This window comes from Typopeltis vanoorti, chromosome 16 (genome assembly GCF_054136105.1).
Source record: "Typopeltis vanoorti isolate ZY-2024b chromosome 16, IOZ_Tvanoo_1.0, whole genome shotgun sequence".
In the NCBI taxonomy this organism is placed as follows: domain Eukaryota; kingdom Metazoa; phylum Arthropoda; class Arachnida; order Uropygi; family Thelyphonidae; genus Typopeltis; species Typopeltis vanoorti.
In genome coordinates this window covers 35,232,558-35,258,866 of record NC_143564.1, presented here as the reverse complement: position 1 = coordinate 35,258,866, position 26,309 = coordinate 35,232,558, and the positions used below count along the sequence as shown (strand labels likewise).

The 26,309-nt window shown below is 35.2% G+C and overlaps 1 protein-coding gene across 1 annotated transcript in view; it reads right to left on the bottom strand.

Annotated features, from left to right (window-relative positions):
- RhoGAP102A (Rho GTPase activating protein at 102A) overlaps positions 1–26,309 on the bottom strand; it is a 382,252-nt gene that overhangs the window by 143,760 nt on the left and 212,183 nt on the right. The gene's annotated exons all lie outside the window — the stretch shown is intronic.

The following is a 26,309-nucleotide window of genomic DNA, read 5'->3' as shown; positions in this document are numbered from 1 at the left end:
TTTTTCATGTAGTACTATCATAAGATCCTGTACACTCCCTGAGGATATATGTCAGAAATTTGATGATGTAAATTGCTCATCATTGTGACTGGGAATCTCAAAGTGCTGGGAGTGTGAAACATTAAAATCAGATTATGCAATTAGAATATAAATTAAAGATACCAAGAAATTATATACTTGGTTTAATCCTTTATCCAAGTGCAAGCAAACAAAGTTTGCACTTGAAGTATTTTCAGGACTGGGGCAACTCGTATAAGGAAACCAAGACTTCACATCACTTGCCTTAGTATCTCACAATGCAAAGCACATCTCCTTGTGGACATGTATAATATGCATTATGAGAAGGGGCACTACCTAGACTGGTTTCGACCTTTATTGAGGTGAAAAAGTAAAGGGTTACCCATCATAGGCCTAGAGTAGTTAGTATAGGAGTGCAAGAGAGCCTGATAGTATTAGGAGAAAAAAAGACAGATAGACAGCATGAGAAAGAGAGACAAGGCCTCAGCTCTTTTATATCATCATATAGCCAAAGGCTATCAGTTTTCCTTTATCACTAATCTCATATAGATGAACAACCAAAAAACCAATTGAACCTAAAGTGAAAGATGACTGATACCCAGGTAGTTAGCCCCATCTGGGTTAACTGCCTTGAGTTGGCCTTCTCTTCCTGGGATTGCTCTCCAGTCATCCCTGCAATTGACTATAAGACTACATTGAATTAAGAGGATGGAACTATTTAAAAAAATCTCTCATAGCAAGAATAGACAGAATTTTATCTTCCCCCTGGTGAATATTGTATAATGTGGGTGGTCTACACCAGCGCTTCCCAAAATGTGAGCTGCGGCCCCCTTGGGGGCCATAGGTTTAATGAAAACAAATTTAAAATGTTTTAAGACTAAGTAGATTTTTTTTTATTTTAAAAGAAACGTATTTAACTTTTATTATTTATTATTTCTTTTTTGTTGTTTTTTATATTTTAATGGAAAAATTCACACATTGGTGTTGGTTCACAAACTTTGCTTCCTGCGTATTCCGGCGCTTAATGAATATTAGTAAATATTGCTTATTCATATGTTTCATTTCAAAGCAGTGGTTAATTGTATTTACTTCGAATGCTCTCCAGGTCTTCCTGTCCCTTTCATCACACCATTCGTAATCAGGGACTGTTGATATTGACTTTATATACATATCAAAACTCATTTTATATTATCACTGTCATCCGAGCTAGTTTTCTGTTACCAATAAAAGTTTCGCATATACTTCACACATGAAAAAAAGCTTAAACAAGTTCATGTGGGGAGATAGTAACTCGCTTGCAGTGGTAAACAACACGCCCTCCCTAACAGCCACTATACTGCAGAGGCAATAAAAACAAGTACTTTTATTATGCCAGTGAATAAGGTATGAGGAGTCTGTGTAATATATTTCTCAACAAATAGTGCAATTAGAGACAACTGGAATAAAAACACACTAATTAATGAATCACATGTCCCCTCATACAGAAACTATGCTGTATAGACTGAAACAAAACCATATGTTGCATGGGCAAACACAGTATCTAACTAAAAACTATTGTTATTAATTAGATGTGTGTGAGTTCGATTTCCCAAGGGAGCAATAAAATTCAACCGAATGTGTTAAACGTGTTAAAATTCATAAAAGTGTTAAAACTAAGAAATATATATATATATATATATATATATAATGAATGTTATGGCAGTTTCGCATATGCAATTCGGTTGAAGAGAGTTAGCATTTCAACTCAATTGTCAGCCATGCTTTTATCTTTCAGTTGCACGATCTTTTGTTAATACCGCACCAATCATATGCACATTTTAATAACCTGCCTTTGCTGTCTGTTTCGCGTTAGGCTTAATTACCGTAAAGGGAGAAAAGTCACAAAAGAGAAAAATGTTCCTGGTCTGGGGATTCCCTTATTCAGGTAGTATTCACTAATTTCATGTTATCAGTCTGTGGTGTGCCAGTATCGGTAAGTGGTGATATTATTTGATCTATGCTACATTAAAAAATTGAACCCTGAGATGGATAAGTGGCTGATAAAAAAATAAAAAAAATCTCATGAACAATCAGAAGAAGCAGAAACAGACTCAAAAAAAAAGGACAGTATTTCATATTTTACCAGAACAGCCCACATCATCTTCAGAACCAAACGGTAAGAGGAAAAAATGTAATATATGCATTTGATTTTTGCAATATTTGCTGTGTATGTTTTGTATTGAATATAAATACAATAAATATTATAATAATATATCTCTCTATTACGATTTTTTTCCGAAGGGGGCCGTGAAATATTTTAATTTTTGCAAAGGGGGCCCTGACATCCAGAAGTTTGGGAAGCACTGGTCTACACCATCTAGTGATAAATTTGATATCTCCTAGAATGCTTCTTTCTAAATACAAAAAACGTCTGGCTGAACAATAAAATTTCCACAATACAATCTTATGAAACATTTGGATGTCATATTGCTGGTTTTTAAATCCATGTTTTTTTTCTAACCTTCCATAAATGGTATTTTAATTCATTAATTATAAAAATCAAAATTCTCTTCCCATTGCTGACAGGTGGTGGGTATTGTAAAAAAATAACCTGTTCCATTGTAATTAGTGGCATGTCCAACACATTACATAATCTGTTCCAAATATGCAGAGCAAGAGGGCAGCTGTAGAATGCATGTTCTACTGTTTCCAATTGGTAACAGATGTCATCACAGATTGGATCTCCGATGTTAAAGTACCTCCATTTGATGGCATTGACTGGAAGGCGACCATATGCAATTCTCCAAGCACGATCCTTCCTGTTAGGGTACCCTTGGAACTTCATCAAATTATGAAACAAAATATTGATGTCAGTACCCAACTGTGGAACTTCACAGCAAAAGAGATTAAAGATTTCTTTATACCAAATTTTACTTTTTTTTTAACGGAAAGAATGTCATTTCTGGAGTGTTTTAGCAGTCTTAGAGTTAAGCACAGTGTTGTAGTATTCAGGAACAATCTCAGCTTTTGGACCTTTATAATCATTAACTCCAAACAGGGGAAGATGAAAACCCAAGTAGTACCGCAAAAGGTCTGCACATGTGTGATTGGTTTGCACTATTTTATGGATTTTCGAAGCTGTATTGCTTAAATAGCAGAATTTCAAGACTGGAAGTCCAAACCCTCCACTTCGTTGATAGTTGAAGAAATTCCTTTTTAACTTCTTGGTATCGGCTAGACCAAAAAAATTGCACAGGTTTACTATATAATTGATTTTCCTCGGCTTCTGTGATGTCTGTAATATTTATTATGTACAACTGAGCAGGAAAGATTATGGTTTTGAATACTATGGCTTTAGAAGAAAAGGAAAGCGACCTTATTTTCCAGTCTTCTAACATTTCCAAGTTCTTGTATATAAGTTCTTGGACTGGTAATATTGGTTAAGTGCAGAAGGGAATTCCAAGTATAGTAAGGGGTTTTCTCTTAGGGGTTAGTCCAAAAGGAATGCCTTCAAGATCCCACTTTCCATAAACCTTTAATTTTGTCTTGTCTGCATTAATAATTAATCTGCTGCTTTTGCTGAATTTTTCCAAAATACCAAAAAAAAATATATATGGAATGATTATCCTACAAAGTTCTGACTAGATCATCAGCATATGCCAATACCTTATTTTCCTTTTTAGTTGAAGGAACTGTTATTCCTCGCACAGCATGTGTATTGTTGACTTGTTGTAAGAAAGGTTCAAGAACCAATGCAAAGAGCAGTGGACTGAAAGGGCAACATTGCTTGACTCCTTTTTGAATTTTTACTGGGTATGACAGGAGCCCATCAACTAGGAGGAAGGTGGTTGAATTGGCATAGGCTCCTTTGATAACAGATAGCAGTTTTTTATCTACACCAATTTGCTGGAGGATGTGGAATAGAAAGAAATTAGATTATAATATTTTATAGCATAGTATTAGATTATAATATTAGATAGAGAAATAGGTCTCTAGATGCTGATCAAGGTGTGATCTCTATTAGAGTTCAGGAATGAGGACAGTATGGCTTGCTATAAATTCACTTGGTATGTGTCCTGATGAGAGAAAGGAATTAAACAGTGTAAGTAGAATGGGAAGATTAAAATCCCAGGCCTCACAATAAAGTTCTATCCCTAGATCAGTGATGGTGAACCTTTTTACCCAGGTGTGTCAAACTTTTTTTTGTAAATATTGACGTTGTTGATGTCATCATCATCATACATATCAAGAATTTAGGCCTAGCATGGCCTGTTCCGGCCTTAGAAGGCATCGTTGAATCGTTTAAGAGGACGTCCTGGTTTTCTTTTTCCTGACGGCTTGTACTTTAAGGCTTGTTTTGGTAATCTTTCTGTTTTCATTCTTTGAACGTGTTCCATCCATTTATGTTTATATTTTTTTATTTTTTTTTTACTGGTTCTTGGTTTAATTCTTTCATAATATCTTCGTTTCTTTTGTGATCGAATAGGGTATACGTTGTTGATGTGCCACTTGCATACATGCATTATAAATGTAACTACATAATCATAGATGGTGACTTATATCATATTAGGCTATTTATTTAATAGGACATTGATATAAAATCTATAAATTCATATTATACAATGAATTTAATAAACTGAAATTACAAACTTACCTTACATTTAATGACTTTTCTGTTGCTGACTACTGGCAGTAAGTTCTTTCAATGAACAAACCTACCTTCGCCTTAACTGAGAGCGATCTTACATGATTTATCGCAGTTTTTTCACTAGAATACCAATATTTTTCAACATCCAAGGTGTGTTGTCACCTGAAACCCTCAAGTGTGTCAGTGCTGACACGCATGTCATAGGTTTGCCATCACTGCCCTAGACCATCAGGCCCTGGGGATTTTCTTGTCTGGCATTCTTTATAGGCTGTGGTAACTTCAGATGCTGTAATGGGGCTGTCAAGCCTATCTTGGATATAAACAGGAAAGCTATTAATGTTCCAAGAGTTATAATTTCCAACAGTACTATTGTCTTCAAACAGATTTTTGTAGTGTTTCTGAAAGGAGTCAAGGATGTCTTTAGTGATAGACATGTCTTCTCCATCAACACAGATTTGAGTGATAGTGCTTTCTTTGCAAAATTTTGTAAATTGTCTATTGAAGAATGCAGCTGAAGGGCTATCTGCAAAGTGCTGTTGTATTCTTATCTTAAAATTTCTTTCTTCTACTTGTTTCAGCCTTTCCAGTTCTATCTCTATGTTAATGTTTCTAACGATGTTACTTCATTATATACCATTGCATTGGTTTGTTACAAACCAGCTTCTCTCTTTATACAGATCTTTCAACTTTTTCCTTTTGAGGAAAGCCTGTTCCTTTCCCCATTCCATCATATTCTGTGCTTTACTGCTTGTTTGAATTTTAACCACATATTCCAATTCCGGGTAACATTATTTCAATTCAAACAGAGGATCTGGAATTTAGTTGAAAAGATCAATGAAAAATTTGGTGGAAGTCTCCATGGTCCAGAAGAGATCTCTACTTTTTCCATGCAGTGGAACTTAAGTATAACTGGATTATGATCTGACATGTTGATGTCAAGATGTTTTATCTGAATTATCCTATTTATAAGGGAAGAAGAGATATAAATTCGATCAATACGAGTACCAATACCTTGATTCATGTATGTGTATGCCTGGAGATTAGGATTGTGAATCCTTCATATGTCTACTAGTTGAGCATTGTCAATACATGTTTTTAACTGTGCATATCTCACTTTTCCACTCCTGGGGTGTCCTCCTATTTTGTCTAATGTGGGGTTTTCAATACAATTCCAGTCTCCAAATGCTATGATGTAGTAGGCACCATATAAATATGGCTTCAATTCCTGGAAGAATTTTCATCTAATTGTTCCATTGGATGGAGCATAAACATTTATAAACCTTATTACACATCCCCATTTTTTTTTTTTTTTTTGCAATCTATTGTCAAGATTCTCCCTTCTGCATCCCTTTGGATATTACAGAATGACCCAAGGAGGGGGGGGGGGGGGCAAGAATAAGAACTCCTACTCCAGCCCTGTTAAATCTTCCAAAGTCCAATAAGAAAGAAGTGGATATCTATCTGTTAAACTTTTTTATATCTTTATATCTGCAAAAGTATGTTTCTTGGAGAAACAGAAACCTGATATTATAGCATAGCAATAAGTTTCCATATAGTTTCTTGTTTAATTTGACTATGGAATCCTTGAACATTTAATGAGGGGAATGTAGAAAGGAGATGCTATGATTATTGAAGTGTCACTGGTAAGTCTTTAACTTCTAAATTTTGGATGAACCCGATGAGGTCTTCAATCTGTGAAGAAGCAATTGTGTAAACTGCTTCTTTTAAACTGTTTTCCAGTTTTTTACAGTTGCTTTCCATTACTTCAATTCCATGGCTATCATTTTTGATTTGGCAACTAGTTATTTTCTTTTCATGTAGATGATAACAGTACTGAGAAAACTTTGAATCAGAAACTTTATTATATTTTCTTTAATTGTATCTCTTGCTTTCTCTTTATTAGCATGAGTTGGCTCTTTATAATCCATAAACACTTCTGATCCTGAAGATTTTTCATTTGATGATCCACAGTCTTCTCCATCTTTACATTTTTTATTACTTCTTTTTCTTTTAGTTGTAGTTCTTTATTTTTTTTTATCTTCAATTTTTTTTATTAATTTGTCTTTCCTTTTATGATCTTGTCTACATATTAAGTTCTTTCAGTTGTCTTACTTGCTTTTCTGTTTCTTCTCCAGTTTCTCCTTGTAGAACAGTTGAATGTTTTTGCATTTCATTTTATACCTGTTCAGTTGTTATTTTAGGTTCATTATTGGTAATTTCAACTGATGTTCCATCAGTATTTGACTGGAAAAGTTGCTCCTGGAATTTTGGGGCTAATTTCTAACTGATTTAAAATCACAAAAAGTCACTTTTTGTGACTTTACCAAGCGTAGTTGCTTAAAAGCGCATTATTTACTAGACTGAATTGGAAGATCCGGGAACTCTTCGTTATGCCTCTCTGATATATATGGTGTTCTAATTGGCTCTACAGGAGCTCCCACTCTTTCGAGAAAGTTCTAAAAGGGCACGTGTTAACGCGGTGTTCAGAACTTTCGCATTTTCACAGGGTGAAAATGCAAAATTTAGTTGAAACATTTAAATTTAGGACACTTACCACCTAAGTGATTGTATGAACTGCAACACACGCATTAATGTTGTACTCTGGGATAGTTTACCATAACTCAGGTTGTACTGATGTTGACAAAATTTGGTACGGGCGTCTTCATATCCATTGTGAAGGCAACATCACCAGAAAAACAATTTGGATGTTCACTTGACAAACCTTTTCGTATATTACTAATCTTACCCCATTTTGAAAATGTCTGTATAAGAATTTCATTACTATTCTCTATATATTCCATCGGAAATCTTTCGATTTTTACTGTTTTTACCTGGCTCCCGACCATTACAGGAATATCTGTGCTGCCTTCAAAAGTAAAACCCTGTAATAGTTTGTCCCTTGTTTCCACATCACATCTTTAACTACAGTTAAGGGTTGAAAGAATAAATCTTGTTTGCTCCAACTATCTCTTTTAAAACCTTAGTTACCCATCTCGCTTCTTCACATCCAGGAATTTCAATTCCTAGAGTTCACAACCTTGGAGGAATTGGTACCATTATCTGAAGTGTGAAAAAGACTATAACCTCTGCTTTTAATTGGAAGGAAAAAACTTTCAGTCGTAAGACTGAGAATAAAATAATCTCGTGATACAGAAATAATTCTACACCACCAGCAAATATTTGTTTGAGCTACTATAAATGATAGCCGTGATGCCGCTAAAAGTAATCCCGTAATGCAGATACTAACTGCATTACCAGCAATTCTAATATTTATTAAAAGAAACCAGTGTTAGTGGGGATGAAACCACCACTAGCACTAGTAAAATAAATGAAAGTGAAAAACAAACGATAGAAAACCAAAGTACGTATATTGCCGAAAACCAAGATCTCGTAAGACCCAGAGGTGATTCTAAGGTTGAAGTAATGCAGAAGTCATATTTTCATATACAAGTTACCAAAAGGTGTCACACATTATTATTAAATTAATCTGGATTAGAGAAAGGTGTTGGAAGTTTTTTCACTTGGTTATACTATAAATTAAAAATACCAAGAAATTACATACTTGGTTTAATCCTTCATCCAAGTGTAAGCAAACAAAGTTGGTGCCTTAAGTATTTTCAGGACTGGGGCAACTTGTAATAAGGAAGCTAAGACTGCACATCGCTTGCCTTAGTATCCCATAATGCAAAGCACCTTGTAGACAGGTATAATGCTATGCATTTTGGGAAGGGTCACTAAACATACCGGTTTCAACCTTTGTGGGAGCTAAACCAAGAAGTGATACTAAGGTTGAAGTAATGCAGAAGTCATATTTTCATAATTAATAATTAAGGTGTGACACCTTTTGGCAACTCGTATATGAAAATATGATTTCTGCATTACTTCAACCTTAGAATCAAATCTGGATCTGGCTCCCACTGAAGAGACCTCAATAAAGGTCGAAACCGGCCTGGGTAGTGAGCCTTCCCATAATGCATAGCATTATACATGTTCGCAAGGAGATGTGCTTTGCATTACGGAATACTAAGGCAAGTGATGTGAAGTCTTAGATTTCTTATACAAGTTGCCCCAGTCCTGAAAATACTTCAGGCGCAAACTTTGTTTGCTTACACTTGGATAAAGGATTAAACCAAGTACAGTCGGGTCTCTTTTTATGCGGTAGATATGTTCCACAGAAAACCGCATATAAAAAATCGCATAAAAAAGGCCTAACTTATGTTGAAAAATCAGGGATATGTTCCATAATTTTCTAAAACCGCATAAAACCGAAGCAATGAATTAAAATAAACCTAAAATCGCAATAAAAAGTTTATGAAAATTCAGGAAAATAAGAATGCCTAAGTTTGTTTTAAAGCTTTATTCATTTAATTTTATCGAAAAGTAACTTTTTTTTAACATTTTGTCATCAGAATTATCAACATTATTAGATAATATTAGGCAACGTTTGCGAACTGGTGCGAAATCACTTTCATCACCAGAAAAGATAGTCAGTGCATCAGATCTATATGGCAATGGTTTTTCACAAACAGAATTAGCTTCACCCTCATTCTCTACTGATTTTTTTCTTCTGACAATGTAATCAGCGATTAAACTTTGCGATGATGATTTCACTAATTTTTTATACAGCTTGCGATATCCAGACAGTCTGGGTAGTGGCCCTTCCCTTAATGCATAACATTATACATATCCACAAGGAGATGTGTTTTGCATTATGAGAGATACTGAGATAGGAATGATGTTAGCTTGCTCCACCTCTGCAACAAGTTGCCTGGTGTTGTACCACCTTACCCCAGTCTTGAAGATACTTTCAGGTGCAAACTTTGTTTGCTCACACTTGGGTAAAGGATTAAACTAAATTTATTATAGTCTAACCAAGTGAAAAATAAACTTTCAACATCCAGACACAGTTCTTCAGCTCGCGTTGGAATTTAAAGGCTCATTCAGAATTTGTGTCATTAACAAGAAAATGATTTTCCAATTTACTGCACAGTTCAAGACCTTCTTGAATTATATTTGCAGTGAGGGGGGACAGGTTTTTCTTCCGCTTCACTATCATTTTCTGGATCTTCGACAATATCCAATAATATCATCGTCACTTAAGGCATTATCCAGAAGCAATTCGTCTACATTGTTCTGGCTAAATGTATCAAAACCTTCTCTGAAATGTAATGATTTCAGCTGATAATGTAGATGTTTGCATGGTTGCACTGTTTGCAATACATCCAGGCCAAGCTGATTTCCAGCAAGCATTTAAAGTTGGTGGTCTTATTTCAGTGATCGCAGATGCAACATGATTTAAGCAGTCCAAAATAGAAAAATTTTTCCAAACATCAGTTACTGTTAATGATTCATTTTCTAGTTTATCCAATATAAATCGAAAAGTGTGCTTAACGTAATATTTTTTTTAAAGTAGCAGTTATGCCTTGATCTAATGGCTGAATAATGCTTGTTGTATTAGGTGGAAAACACACTACCTGCACATTTGGATGTTCTAAATGCAGATGACTTGGTGCATTGTCAACAATTAATAAAACTTTAAAATTGAGAGCTTTTTGCTTCATATATGTTTCCACTGTTTCCACTTCTGGTACAAAGTAATTATTAAACCATTCAGTAAATACAGCAGTTGTTACCCAGGCCTTTGTATTAGCCATCCAATGCCGGCAGCTGTTTTAGATCTTTGCCTTTTAGAGTACGTGGTCTTAGAAATCTATTTACTAGATTTCAACATTCAATCTCCTGATGCATTACTACAAAGTAACAACTTACTTGATCTTTGCTTGCTTTAAACCCACTTGCTTTTATCTCAGACTTTGCGATGTAAGTTCAACTAGGCATTTTCTTCCAAAACAATCCTGTTTTGTCAGCGTTAAACACTTGATCGGGACAATATCCACCATCTTCAATAATTCTAGTAACTTCTCTTAAAAATTTGTGGCTGCTTCTTTATCTGCTGCTGCAACTTTGCCTGTAATCTTCACATCATGAAGTGCATTCCTTTTTAAAAACCCAGTTTACCATCTTTTGCTAGTTGAAAATTCTTTATCTGCCTGGGAAGTGGAAGTAGATGGCTCCAATTGCTTCATCTGTTCATAAAACCGAAGAACTTTTTGTTTAATTAAATAACCACTTATAGGAATTCTTCTTTGAGTTAATTCTTCAATCTAAATTACGAGCGCTCGTTCCGTGTTTTCTAATAAAGCATCTCGAGTACGATGATAATTTGGCACTTAGTTTTGTGCCAGAAATGACAAATTTTCTTATTGCGACTTCATTCTTTTTAATTGCTCTTATAGTAGATTCGCCTAAATTAAAATGTTTACCAATCACCATAGATCCCTCTCCTTTTGCTAAGTGATCTAAAATTGGAATTTTCATTTCCAAAGAAATTGCTTTTCTTTGGTGCTTTTTTTCCCTCCAGTGGACCAAATTTAATTAATTATTAATTAATAATTAATGATCAATTATTAATTAATTATAAAAATCAGCTAAATTAACAATGAATACATTGCAAAATAACCCAGGTGTTCCATGAAAATTTCAGGATTTGTGAAGTGTTTCCGTCATAGGAAAAGTTTGGAAAACGCTGGATTACCCTGTTATCGGAATGGATTCTCCTTCTGTTGACATGCGCAGAAGTGTCGAAAGGTCTCGTATCTGTGGGCGTGCACCGCATAACTTCAAATCTGCATAAAAATGATCCGCATAAAAAGAGACCAGAGTGTATATAATTTCTTGTTATCTTTAATTTATAGTATAACCAAATAAATAAATAAACTTCCAACATACAATTAGAATATTTATATACTAACAGTGTACTTTGATGCTCGAGTAGCCCAACAATATATAAAATGGGGAAAAAATTAGTAGCTTCATGAAATAAATCCAAGAAAGCCAGACGTCCTCTTAAGAGATTCGATGATGACTTCTAATGCCAGAACAGGCCACTCTAGGGCTAAATCCTTGACAAACATGATGATGATGATGAAATAAATCCCTCATTGACATGTTTACTCTTCCCCTCCTCCACACACAAAATATAACTGGAAGATTACAGATGTGAGCAACTTCACTAACAAATTCATCTGCTGCAGATATCCAATATACAATGATTAAATCTGCTATTAAAAATAATTAAATAAAAACAACAACCTAATAATGCTGCAACTGCAAATCCATAATATGAATAATCATCTTAAAATTCCTATATATTGCAGGGAATGCTAACAATAGTGATTTCCATACTGTGAAAATTCTGAACCAATGCATCCTCCAATAAAAAAAGTTGGATGTTTAACCTCCCAACCGGCTGAGGTGGATGAAATAGCAAGAGCACCCTAGCTTTCTTTCATGGATCAGATATAAAGAAATAAGACAATAATATTGCTAATTCTGTCGAACTTCGTTGTAGCAGAAATTGTTATTACAAAACTTTGTAATATATATATATATCAATGCTGTGTGCTGACAAGGTGAAAATGTTCATGTTATTATTTATATATTTTATTTATTAATTTTATTTTATTATTTATTTACTTTTTTATTTTTTGGTGAAATAGTTTACATTTCATTTGTAGCATTTTTTCAGAGCGCTTAATCAGTTGCTTAAAGTATATTCTGAAGTAAAGCAAATATAGGCTTGATAGGAACAGAGGTATGTTTCTAATTCTTTTGAACAGCAAGGGCAAATAAAATGATGCCATTCTCCTAATCAGACATAAAATATGCTACTGCTGGCACAGCTCAATGTATCTTCAAAACACTGAAGCTCCATACAACATGTCAAGAAGAGGATTCCTGCAAAAGATAGGACATCAAAGAAAAATCATAATGGATTTGGGTGTCACACAGTAACCCGTGATTCAATTAACTAGCTGCATGTTTCAAATAATAAAAATATGTCCCAACCTACTCAAAATAATACCAAAACTTTTTCCAATAAGAAACTACCCAAAGACTACCCAAAGCGCAAACAGAAAGTCACTCCAGAGACAACAGAAAAGGCAGGACTAATTATAATGATAAATACTTACTGGATTTCTACTTAAGAAATGGAATGGTCATTATAACCATCATGGGCAATTATGGGCTGATGATCACAAAATATAAAACCTCTCCCAGTCAAGGCATTCCCACCTTCCTGTGGCAATGGACTGTTTCCACAAATGGGGCAGGTATTAAACATGCATATCTTCCCTAGTTGTGAGGAAATGCCAACTAGCCAACTAGGTGACAGATGTCTTTCATTGCCTACTGCTTTATGGAGATGTCAAGTGGCTTCTGCCATGTTTCAGTCCCAGAGGAGGGCCTCTGGTTTCTGTGCCCTCTTTCTTCTCACATGCAGTTTGGGTGATGGCCTTACTGAGCACACTCATTACACCATTATTATTATTATCAATTAGGAAAATTCTCTGCTCCATTTGAGGGTACAGCAGAAAAACAGTTTTCTGCAGGCAGTCTGCCTGAACCTGATAGTAGCACATCTGTTGGAATAATCCTGCTACCACTTGCCCTGCCAGGTTGTGCCTGGAGGAAGAGTAGGTCAATGGTATGCAAGGGACACTGTCCAAGGCCACACTTGAACTGGAGTCTGGGCACTCCCAGTGTGTGAGATATGTTCACAAGTCCCTCATCCTAGCTGCATGTTCCTTCTCTTTGTTTTCTGAATCAACCATCTTACATGTGAAATTCAATCATAAAAATACTAAAGTTTTAACTGCAGATACAAAAAAATCTCCCATGAAAAATAAAACAAATTGGAACAAATGATAAAAATATGCCCCAACCTACTCAAAATAATACCAAAACTTTTTCCAATAAGAAACTCTTTCATATTCATTTCATCAACACCTGATCTCTTTATCCTAAAAGAACCTTAGTTGGCATCCTTCATGACCACAGTCCACCTCAGCTATCCCAACTACATCTTACACAATGCATTTTGCAAAAAGGATAGCGTAGAACATGTGATTTTGTGAAATCTGAAATTCACTGTCAAAGGTTATCTAATTTAGAATCTTCACTTTTCGATCTGCTGTGGCTCACAATTTCCTTACCCCACTTTATAGCCTTCATTTGTTGCCTTTACAGCTCTTGTAATTCTGATAATCCTGCTACCCTTTTCACTACTTACTTGTAAAAAATCAATTTTGACTAAAAATTAGTTTCTTATAAACTAACTACCCAAATGATGAGATTGTCCTCCTTGGGGACTTAAAAGTTCATAACACAAACTGGCTACCCTACTCCAATTTCATATATCAAGCTTCCATGGAAGAGAAGCTGAATCATTCGCCATCAGTCATGACCTAACAGAAATAGTCAATCTACCAACCACACAATCCTCACCATTCTACTAATATTCTTGACCCTTTCTTAACCAATACTCCCTTCAAATATATCATGGATGTCTGCTATCCCCTTGGCAACTCGAAACATAATCTTATTCAAGTCTCCTTCTCTACAGTTCGTCCTCCACCCAGCCAATCTCAGCCTCATATCCCATGGTACTATAAATGTACCAACTGGGATGACCTCTAGAATTTTTATGCTGCTTTGCCCTGGTCAGATTACTGCTTTTGTTTCTACTGATCCAAACACCTACACCAAGCTAGTTACAAAATAATCCTCACTGGAATGAGAGCCCTCATGCCCCATTCTACTGCAAACCTGTATCCAAGCCCTGGTTCTCAAAAAAAAATGCAGATTATGTTCGATGGCTTATATTAAAACTCTAACTTCTCATTCAGCTTACATAACAGCTAGAAACATGTGTAAAAAAAAGTTATTAACTATTCCAAAGAAGACTTTGTAAGAATCAAATACAATAAACTTGTCTCCTGCTCAACTAGCATTCAAGACTTCTGGTCCCTTGAAAAGGCTGTTATTATTATCATCATCATCATCATCATTATTATTGCACCCCTCCATGGAGTCGGCAGACTCATCATGGAAGGTTCATTCAACTGACAATATATTTATCATACCGACTCTAAAAATGCTTAACATTCCTTGCATTAACAACACATTCTGGTAATGTGTTCCATTCACTGACAATTCTTCATTTAAAAAATCTATTCCTCACACCCCTCTTCACCACACTCTTACATAACTTCTAGGAATGGCCTCTGGTTTTTCCCCTCTCACTTTAGACTCTTTTTATAATCTAATCTGAATTAATCTGATAAAATCTGCTCACTAACTTAAATGTGTCTGTCATATCACCTCTTTTCCTCCTATCCACTAAACTGTGCAATCCACATTTCTTCAACCTCTCTCCTGATATTGTCTTAGTCGCTCATCTCTGGACCCTCTCCGATGTTTCCACATCACATTGAAAACCAGGCGACCAGATTTGAGCACAATAGTCCAAGCGGTCTGACCAGTGCTTTATACAGTGGCACAACCACTTTCAAAGGCTTTTGTTGCAACACTAGCAATATGCCCTTTAAATTTCAGTTTATTGTTAACCATCACTCCCATATCTCATCCACTTCCTGCAGTATGGTACTGTCAATATAGTACACAGCCTTATATTTCTGCACTCCAAATGCAACACCTTGCACTTATTAATATCAAAACTACAACCCCACTCCTTCATCCAAGTCAAAAGTCTATTCAAATCTTCCTGAAGGGAATTAACATCAGTAGTGCTACTTATAATTCTCCCCAACTTTGCATCATGCAAACAACTGAATATCCCCAGGCAGTCCACATGATATATCATTTAAAAACAAGTTAAATAACAAGGACCCAAGAACAGAATCCTGGGGCATGCCACTGGTAACCTTTTTTTGAGGCATTGCTCCATCATACACAACTTGTTGGTATCATTCAGAGAGGCAATCTCCAATCCACCTAACCAATATATTATCTATTCCCATCCTTTGCAGCTAGTACACTAATGTAGTAATCTATCAAATGCTTTTGCAGTCTAAGAATATCACTGTATATGATTCTCTCTTATCTAACACACTCATTACCCTATCATAAAATGCAAGTAAATTGCTTAAACAGGACTTAACAGACCTGTTGGGCATAACTTCTTCCCTTCAATGTTGCTACCGCTCTTGCATCTTGATGCACAATAGTATCCTCATACAAGGAAAAAGTAGACCTCTTGGTATCAGTTATTTCCTCCAACTCCTGCCTGGAAAACCAAAGCAAATCACCTCCCATACTTCCACAAACTGTTCACTGCATGCCTCTGAATTTTCACCAACAGGACATTAGAAAAACCCTCATTAATCCTGATACTAATAAGGCTTCTGGTCCAGATGGCATTCCTCTGGTTGTGCTCAAGACTTGTGCTCCAGAATTGATACCTATCCTGTATTGTCTATATAAACTTTTGTGTTTTACTGCCATCCACCCAACAGCATGGAAGCAAGCCCACATCCAGCCTGTACCCAAAAGTTATCCATCTAACTATTGTCCCACTGCTCTCACCTCAGTACTTTCAAAAGTGATGGAGAAGTAATAATTAAGAGGATACAAATCCCTTGTTGTTCAACTGCCAGTAAGCAAAACTCTAAGATCGAGAACTACGAATCTATGAGTTTCATATATACCGAAAAACTATCGGCAAATCCAAGTGTAAATGACCACTTGGTAGTACAACACCAAGGCAACTTGAAGCAAAGGTGGAGCAAGCTCCCTCACTATCCTTGATATTTTCTCATAATGTAAAAACACAGCCCCTAGGGGATGTAATACTGTAATTACATTATGAGGAGAGGTCACTACTCAGACCGGTTTCAACCTTTTTTGAAGTCTCATCAGTGAGTAGGTAGACCGGGAAGATAACAAGGTTTAAGTGAAAAGAACTTACATACCTTTACTATACGAATGCCATGAAGGTGTGTTTGTATATTATAACATAAATTGAAAGCCAAACGGCTATTTTTCTTGCATCCTTAATAATAATTAAGGGGATACAAATCCCTTGTTGTTCAATCCGTTTGGCTTTCAATTTATGTTATAATATACAAACACACCTTTATGGCATTCGTATAGTAAAGGTATGCAAGTTCTTTTCACTTAAATCTTGTTATCTTCCCGGTCTACCTACTCACTGATGAGACCTCAAAAAAGGTTAAAACCGGTCTGAGTAGTGACCTCTCTTCATAATGTAATTACAGTATTACATCCCCTAGGGGCTGTGTTTTTACATTATGAGAAAATATCAAGGATAGTGAGGGAACTTGCTCCACCTTTGCTTCGAGTTGCCTTGGTGTTTTACTACCAAGTGGTCATTTACATTTGGATTCGCCAATAGTTTTTCGGTATATAAGAAACGCATAGATTCATAGTTCTCGATCTTAGAGTTTTGCTTACTGGCAGTTGAACAACAAGAGATTTGTATCCCCTTAATTATTATTAAGGATGCCAGAAAAATAGCTGTTTAGCTTTCAAGTGATGGAGAAGGTTATCAATAACCAGCTTCTTCATTACCTGGAGACTCATCAGTTAATTAGCAATCACCAATATGGATTCTGCCATTCTCATTCTACAGCTGACTTACTAGCTAATCTCACCTACCTTTAGACAGGCTATGGAAAGATTTGGAGAAACTCGTTATTTCTCTCACCATTTCTAAGACATTTGATCAGCATTTGTCTAGCATCTTATGGCCTCCCTTCTGTACTCTGTGATTGGATTGCCAGTTTCTTCACTAGTTGTTCATTGTGTGTCACAGTAGATGGCTTCCTCTCATCAGATTTTCCTATCAATACTGTAGTGCTTCAGGGTTCTGTGCTCTCACTCATGCTCTTCCTCCTTTACATCAATGACCTTCTTGCTTTGACTTCAAATCCTATTCACAGCTATGCTGATGACAGTACTCTTCATTCCTCTTCATCATTCGATAAACCCTGCAGTACCCTAATGTTAGATGCCTCAAGACCTTCCATAACCAGTGAATCGAACACTGACATCCTGAAATGGGGTGAAGGCCACCTCAGCCTCTTTAGGCACATAGCCTCTAAAAAGCTTAGTGTTCTTTTCTATTCTAAACTTAGTAAATTTCATTGCCCAAAAACTCAAGCCTGCCTTATATTCACAAGAGAAATCCTTCCTCGTCCCTTCTCATTTTTGATAATGTTCCAGTTTCCTTTCAAGATCAACTTTCTCTTCTTGGGTTGACTGTCACATCCAGTTTATCCTGACACAAACATGTTACTCACATAGCCTTCTTAGCCTCTAAAAAGTTTGGTGTTCTTTTCCATTCTAAACATTACTTCTCTTCCTCTGAACTCCTAACAGTCCGAAAGTCTCAGATCCATCCAACTTTCAAGTACTGTTCCCACATGTGAGAAAGAGCACTCAAGACCTCTCTACGAATACTTGATATTCAGAAGAGGGAAATCCATTTAATAGATGACCTTCCCTCACAGATTCACTTTATCATAGATGCTCTGTTTCAGTTCTGTGTGTTTTCTATATCATTTTCATGGGCATTACTCCTCTGAATTGGCTGCTACCATTCCTCCACTTTCTTCTGATCTCTCCAGCTTCAAACACATCAAACTAACTTCTCATCAGTCTCCTTCATTTCATTGACTCTATTCTTTGGAACAATCTCCCCCATACTGTTTCTCCCACTGAGTGGGAGAAACAGTATGGGGGAGATTGTTTTCTTTAATCACTTACCCACACATGGCAGTGTAGTGTTATAGATCTTGTGACCTTTCATGTGTAGGGACAACATAAAACAACTGATGTTATTATTATTTGAGAATTACAATAACCATCCTTCAAACAAGGTCAATCACCTCTCCTTAAATTCATTCATTGACAAAGAGCACTCCCACCACCTCAGCAACCTGTTACACTGATTGTACACTCTACATGTAAAAAAATTCCTCATATCCCTGCTAATCATACTCAACTATGGGGAAATTTCCCTCATTCTTTCACCCACTTGTTACTAAACAAAAATTTCTTCTTCAGTCCTGTAAACTCCCCCCCTCCAAGTACTTATGCTATCATATCCTGTCTTTTGTGACCGTCAAACAAATTTTGTAACTCAAAACCTTTAATCTATCCTTATAAGGCGCATTCCATAGATTTGTTACCACCTTGCTCACCTTCCTCTGGATCCTCTTCACTTCCTCATCCTAAAAACCCAAGGGACCAAATCTGTGCATAGTAGTTAAGTGGCTGTATCAGAGATTTTATAGACAATAACTTTAATCCCTATGTGTCAGTATAGGCTTAATAACTCAGAGATACCTTGTACTCCTTTGCTCACTTTTACAACATGGCCATTGCTCATCTCCTTGTTACCCAAAAATCTATGGACATGATTTCTTGCGGTGCAATTTAATACACAGCTCATAATCTTTTCACTCCAATATACATAAATCATTATTCTTTGTCCACATCTGTATTTAAATTGTCCTTAAGATATCGACATCACAACATCAACCGTAAAATGACAACAAAAGAAAACATCAACTGTATACTGAATAGAGAACATATGGAACAAGCAAGGCCGGCAGAAATGGGCATGCAGTGCATGCGGGCATCGCTACAAAGGGGGCACCGCCGCCGGGGCATGGTTCATAAGTTCATTTTTAAGAAACACAATTTTTATCATAAAAACAAAAAATTCTTAGAATGATCAATATTAAAATAAATAAGGCCAGATACACCGAACAAAAATTTTTAAAAATTATATATTGCCGCCTCTTTGATCAGCCGGCTATTTACAATTTTGCAGCGAGAGCAGGCTAAATCCTTGCCTGCAGAATGTTATGTCTACTGCAGTCTATCTAAAGCGAAACGGTGAGCGGTTTTTATGCGCAGAAACGAATTTTCGTACAAAACATTTGTTGCTAGTTAACCAGTCATATGGTACGCATCTCAGTAGGCTACTAGTAGTAGCGCAGTGCAGACTATTATTTTGGCTCTGTGTCATGTTGTGTAATAATTTCTTGTGTATATAAAATAGAAATGGAATCAAAAATTAAAAAATAAGTTATCTGTTGTACCAAATCGTAAGCGTCATGCTGCAAAAGAAGCAGATATTAAGAAACAAACTGGGGTTCTTAATAAATTCATTAAAATATTCTGATGCAGATTGTAACCAACTCAATACATCAGAAATCAGAGTTGAAGAACCGTGCACATCATCCAGTTTTGCATGAAAGTACTATTGCAACTATTGAACAAGATAACAAGACGCATAATTTAAGTGAAAAACAGTTAGGAGAAGATTTAGTTTTAGTTGACCATGAAACTAACACATTGTTAGTCTCCGTAAATTTAGAGGATCCAGGTGAATTGGGAAATATTGATGAAAAATTACGGGTTGTTTTAAATGAAATGGGGCCTGTTCAAAAGAAAAATATAATATATCCCAGAGATACACATGGTCGTAAATTTGGCGACACGTATTATAATAGAAAAATGGAAAACGGGGAGCTCATGCCAAGAACATGGCTCATTTATTCCGAAACTTTAAATTCTGTTTTTTGCTTTGTTGCAAACTTTTCACACTTACCGAATCAAGTAGTCTTGTAGAAGGTTATAACGACTGGAGAAATATAAGCACAACTTTGCATAGACATGAGACTAGTTTAACTCATGAAAAATTTCTTAAAATGGAAGGAACTTGATAAAAATTTAAAAAACAAAACTACTATTCATTGCCAGACTCAAAGCATGTATGAAATGGAAAAGAAACATTGGGCAAGTGTTTTAGAATGCTTGATTGAAATTATAAAATTCTTTGATAGCCAAAATTTAGCTTTCGTGGATCATCTGATAAATTATATGAAAGGAATAACGGCAATTTTTTAAAATTAGTCAAACTGTTTGCGAAGTTTGATTCTGTTATGGAAAATCATGTTGAAAGGGCCCTACAACGAAACAATAGAATACACTATTTGAGTAAAGACAGTCAAAATGAAATATTGGAAACTTTAAGTAACGCAATCAGGTATACAATTTTATTATCAATTCAAAAATCTAAATATTATTCCATAATTTTAGACTGCACACCTGATGCAAGTAAAACAGAACAAATGACCATTATTATTCGCTTTGTTTGCTGTGACAATGGAATTGTCAAGATCACGGAAAACTTTTTAGGTTTTGCAGATATATCAGATTCCACAGGATGTGGTTTATGTGCAACAATAATGGAACAACTGGAAAAATGGAACGTTGCCATTGAAGACATGTGAGGTCAAGGGAATGACAATGGGGTAAATATGAAAGGGAAAAAATATGGGCGCCAAAATTTGCTTTTGAACAAAAATCCTCGAGCTTTTTATGTGCCATGTGCTGCTCATACTCTAAATTTAATCATTAACGATGCAGCCAAAGTGAATGCAGATACAATTAGTTTCTTTGCAATTATTCAAGAAATATACAATTTCTTTTCTTATTAATTATATGAAGAGCCAAAGGCTTCGATTCGGCGACATAAACTTATTTAAGTTAAGGGATATTACATCCCATATTGTTTCATAGCCGAATAAGAAACTCAAATAGTTTCATGCCAAATATAGTAAATATATAAAGTTCGGTGAGTCCAAGCGTAAGCAAATACCTGGATAGTGCTACAACTGACCCTTTAGGGAGTGCAACACTGAGGCAACTCATGGTAAGGGTGGAGCAAGCTCCGATCACTATTCTTGATATTTCCTCATAATGTGAAACCCAGCTCCTAGGAGCTGTATTACTGTTCTACATTATGAGTGAGAGAAGGTCACTACCCAGACCAGTTTCAACAATATGGGATGTAATATCCCTTAATTTAAATACAATTTCTTTTCATTCTCCTACAAACGTTGGGCAATCCTTTTAAAGTTTGCAAAAAATTTAACATTGAAACAGCCATCAGAAACGCAGTGGAAAAGTAAAATTAATGCACTCCGCCCTCTACGATATCAGTTAGGAGAAATTTATGATGCACTTTTTGATATTTTAAATAATGAAAATTTTAATAAAGAAACTCAGCATGAAGCGCAAGCATTATGTGCTAAAATAAAAGACTACAAATTTATTTGCTCTCTTATAACTTGGCATGATTTACTTAACAGAATAAACTCTGTGAGTAAAATGTTTCAAGACAAAAATATGAACATTACACTTGTTTTAGAATCTATCGAAAACTTAAAAAAATTCTTGCAAGAGTATCGATCAGATACAAATTTTAAAGAAGTTCTAATAACAGCAAAAGAACTGAGTGAAGAGGTGGATGGAGACAAGAATTTAAAACTAGCACGGAAGTTCAACGACGAAAGAAGACATGACAATTTGACTACGAGCATCATGACGAAACGCCACAATTGCCAGAAGATAAATTTAGAGTGAATGTGTTTTATACACTTCTAGACGTTAAAATGTGTTCGTTAATAGAACGTTTTGAACAACTAAAAACAGATTATGATAATTTCAATTTCTTGTATAGATTACTACAAATTAATAATGAAGATTTACGAAAAAATTGTGATGATTTAGAGATTCTCTTGAAGGACAGCGACAATAAAGACTTAAATGCAATAGAACTATATGACAAGTTATGTGCTTTCCAGGATATTTTTCGGAAGGATAATTTAAATATTCAAAACCCTTTCGATATTCTTAATTTTATTGTGTCCAACAATTTATCTTTCCCTAACTTTTCAATTGCTTTAAGAATACTATTAACCTTACCTGTTAGTGTAGCGAGCGGTGAACGTTCCTTTTCCCAGTTGAAATTGATTAAAACCTACTTAAGAACAATTATGTCACAAAAAAGGCTTGTTGGTTTGGCATTAATAACTATTGAAAATGATATGTGCGGAATTAGACGTTAAGACCATTATTTCTAATTTTGTGAATATGAAATTAAATTCAAAAACCCTAAAATTTTAATTTAAAAAATTTCAAGTATATTTATGTAATTTAATTTATTTTCTGTTATTCTGTAAAGATGTTTTTTTTTTGAATACTTATATTATATGTTCTAATTATTTCTGAATTCTTTTCTTATTTTCTAATCTATCTATAGTTTATTTTATTTTCCTAAAAGATATTTCCACTTATAAAAATTATTGAAAAAATTTTACACGTTACTAAGAATTTAGGTTAGGATAACTTGCAAAATGCAAGAATTTTTTAAACTTTAGTTCAAATAAATTTTAACTTTAATTAAAATTCATTTTAACTTTGTTAGCGATTTGGGTCGGTGAGAAGGCTATAATCCCTGTATCATTATATTCAACGATTAAAATGAAGTGGCTTTGTCAAAATTTGCTTTAACTTTTGAGAATTTTTTCAATATTCGGGTTTTTAACGATTATCCTGCCTAGTCAACACCTCTGGTTCGTTACATTTAGCGAACCAATGTGTGGCTGTTCTGTCAAAATTTATTTAAGAAATTTCAAATAATTTAAATTTTTATTATCGTAAAAGAACAGCCACATTAAATATGGAAACTGTGCTCTAGGAAACTGAAAAAGATAGAGACTTTGGAGTGTTAGTGGATAGGGGGTTAAAGTTTAGGAGGCACAGAGCAAAAGTGACTAATCAGCTCATCAGATCACTTGCTTACTGAAGAATACTCTGACAAGCAGAGACAAGCAAGTTATCATTCTTCTCTATCAAGTCTTGATAAGACCCCATCTTGACTACTGCACACAGATCTGGGCAGCAGAGTTTCTTGGTGAGGAGGAGGAGGTGGAGATGATCCAGAAGCAAGTGACCAAGATTGTAGCAGATCTATGGAATGAACCTTACAAGAACAGGTTGAAAATTTGTGGGTTACAGAAACTGGTTGATAGATGGAAAAATGGTTGATATGATTGAGACATACAAATTACTGAGGGGTTTTTACAAGATTAATTCAGAGGATATTTTTCAGAACGTGTAGTGGTGAGAGAAGTAGGGCCATCCATGGAAACTGAGTAACAGTATAGTTAACAAGGGAGTTAGAACTAGGTTTTTTTAGTTTTTTTTAGAAGAGTAGTGAATGGGTGGAATAGGTTGCCAAAGTCTGTTGTGGGTGCCATAATTGTGATGAGTTCAAAGCAAAATATGATATATAGTGTACAAAAACTGGATAGTTCTTGAGATGATGTTTAGGGCCTCCCTCAATAAGTATAAGGACTCCTTGGAGTTGCCCATAATAATAATAATAATAATAATAATAATAAAATAGATAACAGAAATAGCAAAAGTGGAATAAACACGACAAATTCTGAAAATGATGCAGAAGACACCGATTTGTAGAAGTAAGGAGATGCTGGTTCCATTGTATAAGGTTCTGATTAGGCCACATACAGACTACTGTGCACAGATTTGGTCACCTGGTTTTCAAAAGGATGAAGAGATGTTAGAGAGCATACAGAGATGATTGATTAAAATAGTTTCTAATCTCTGGAATACTGAATATGAAGAAAGGTTGAGATGAAACAATTCGCAGAGTTTAGTGGACATGAGAAAGAAGGGTGTTATATGGTAAATGCATAAGTTGGTAAGGGATGTTTGATTAAAATAGTTTCTAATCTCTGGAATACTGAATATGAAGAAAGGTTGAGATGAAACAATTCGCAGAGTTTAGTGGACATGAGAAAGAAGGGTGTTATATGGTAAATGTATAAGTTGGTAAGGGATGTTATAGGATTAACATTGAACAGGTTTTTCATAAAATGGTTGGAAATTGGGGGGGGGGTGAATAAGATGTCATTCCTGGAAGCTGTATAAGGAGGATATGAGCAAGAGAATAAGAAATGGGTTGTTTGGATGGAAAGTTGTGAATGATTGGAATGCACTGACTGAGAGCATCATGTCTGCAGAGAATTTGAATGCGTTTTAAGGCACAGTACGATGAGCTGTGTGTATTACAAAAGAGACCTCCTAGATGAGTCTTTGATTCCTGGGGGTCTTACAATAATAATAATAATTTACATGAAATAAGAGAGAAATTAGTCAAACTAAACTAGTTGTATACAAGACAGTGTTCAAACTAATTTTAACTTGTAGATCTGAGAGCTGGGTTAGAAATAAATACACTTGACCAAAGATATGAGAATTCTGTGTGTGTGTGTGTGTGTGTGTGTGTGTGAGAGAGAGAGAGAGAGAGAGAGAGAGAGAGAGATTAGAAGATTTTAAGGAAATCTGTGAAATTTTGATCACCTAACCTAATGTAAACAATAATGGTGGTCAAAAAATACTAAGAATATGGATGATACACATTCAACTCACATAAATTCTGTTTCAAGTACTCCAGCAAACCTTCACATTAGCAATATCAGCTCTTATTTCATATATTGGCTACCAACAATACTGTTTTTGTTCTAATGTATCTGCACAATCACTAGCCTAACATTTGTTTTAATTTATCAGTTAAAAATCTGTAGCCAAACAGATAACAAGACTTTTACTAAAATAAAGAGCCGAAAGGCTTCATTTCAGCGATGCAAACTATATATAAATCCACTTGATTTATATATAAGATAACAGGACTCTTGGTTTTGATGAATAAGGTTTTTTATTTTTTTCTCCACCAGAACAATATCAGATCTTATATTTCTTCTAAGGCACTTAGAAGAAATATAAGATCTATATTATCTGTCAAGACTCCAACATCTGATAATGTTGGAGTCTTGACAGGTAATAGATTGATTTGGAGGAAAATTGCAGATAAGAAGTTAATGGTAATGTAAGTTTTTCATGTAGTACTATCATATACTGTACGTCTCTTGAGGGTAAATGTCAAGAATTTGATGATGACTTTTGCAAAGTGCAAGTGTCATTTTGTCTAATTAGCAAGAGATATGGATATATATTACCTTATTATGGTAATATTGTCATCCTAACCTCCATGAGTCATAAGACTCATTTCGGAAGGTCAATGCTAGGCACGAAGTTTATCATACTATTCCTTAAACACATCCACTGTTTGCTAGTTTCCAACTCTATCAGGCAATGCATTCAATGCTCCTACCTCTCCATACAAAAAACTTGCTTCTTAACCTCTTTTTCACTACTTCCTTTTGCAATTTCCAGTGATGGTCCATTGTCCTTGTTACTTCCCCTCATTCTACCATACAAAAAACTCTAACCAGTGTCAATTCAATAATAACATTTCAACAGTTAAATGTCTGAATTATCTCCTTCCCTTTATTCTTCTATCCACCCTCATCCCATCCTGACCATATCTAAATACAGAACTCCAAATGTAGTCTGACCAATGCTTTATATAAGGTTCAACAATGTCCTATAGTAATGCAGCAATTCTCTGAGTTGTCTTCACAACCTTTCCGATGCATCCGTTGGACTTCAAATTTCTATCTACAATCATCCCCAGATCTGTTGCTTCCTCCAATTCTTCAAGTATAACTCTACCAAGTGAGTATCAAGCATCCCATCTATGAATCCCAAATTTCAAAACATTACATTTAGTTAATTTATTTTCATGGTATTGATTACAACATAGGATGATAAGAAAATAATTAATATCTATTAACTTATTAGTTGATATTTCATTGGTATTATATCCATCATCTTCAAAGCACATCTAGAAGACCATGCCTTGGATACCCCTTCACACAGGATCAAATGGAAGAAAACAAAGGTGCTACACAAGTCATAATAAGACAAAAATTGTTTTTGGAGTCAACAGCAGCTTTAAACCTTACTCCAAACCTCAACAAATATGGCTGTATAA